General features: G+C 41.3%; 1 protein-coding gene across 1 annotated transcript in view; it reads left to right on the plus strand.

The window, feature by feature from the left end:
• LOC116400670 (phosphatidylinositol 4,5-bisphosphate 3-kinase catalytic subunit alpha isoform) overlaps nucleotides 1-692 on the plus strand; it is a 53288-nt gene that overhangs the window by 8027 nt on the left and 44569 nt on the right.

Consider the following 692-nt stretch of genomic DNA (forward strand, 5'->3'; position numbering starts at 1 on the left):
TTTTATGTCTCTTTGTAGGATGTTTTATGTGTCTTTGTGGTTGTTTTGTGTCTCTTTGTGGTTGTTTTGTTCCAGAAGAGGGACCACATTACCCATGTTCTGGTGCCTCTCCACTGGCTACCAGTACGGTTCAGAAACTTTAAGGTTCTCTGGTTTGTCTATAAAGCACGAACTGGACTGGACCCTTCCTGTATCGCAGACCTCTTTACTACATCATCTTCCTCCAGGTCCCTCAGGTCGGCTGACTTGGGGCTCAGGGGAGACTATTGCAGGACTGTGGACCAGCTTCCCCCTTCCTATCAGATCGCCGCCTCTATTGACTCTTTTAAGTCCAGGCTCAAAACATACTTTTTACTCTTTAGCGTTTGACTCTTCCTGATTTTTTACTTGCGCATATGTGTTGTTTATTTGGCCCATTTGTGAGCTCTGTGCATTGTTGTTTATTTCAGACTTTCTTTTATTTGTGCTTTGAGCTACCTGCTGTAGCTGTCTACCACTTTGGTAAACATGGGTTGTTTTTAAATGTGCTTTATGAATTCATTTGATTGACTGATGGATTTGTGTCTCTTCATGGTTGTTGTTTTCTCTTAGTGGTTGTTTTGTGTCTCTTTGTTGGTTTTTTTGTGTCTCTGTGGTTTTTTTGTGTCTCTTTGTGGTTGTTTTCTGTCTCTTTGTTGTTTTCTTTCTCTTAG

Source organism: Anarrhichthys ocellatus, unplaced genomic scaffold (genome assembly GCF_004355925.1).
Source record: "Anarrhichthys ocellatus isolate YVR2014 unplaced genomic scaffold, GSC_Weel_1.0 scaffold189, whole genome shotgun sequence".
Classification (NCBI taxonomy): Eukaryota; Metazoa; Chordata; class Actinopteri; order Perciformes; family Anarhichadidae; genus Anarrhichthys; species Anarrhichthys ocellatus.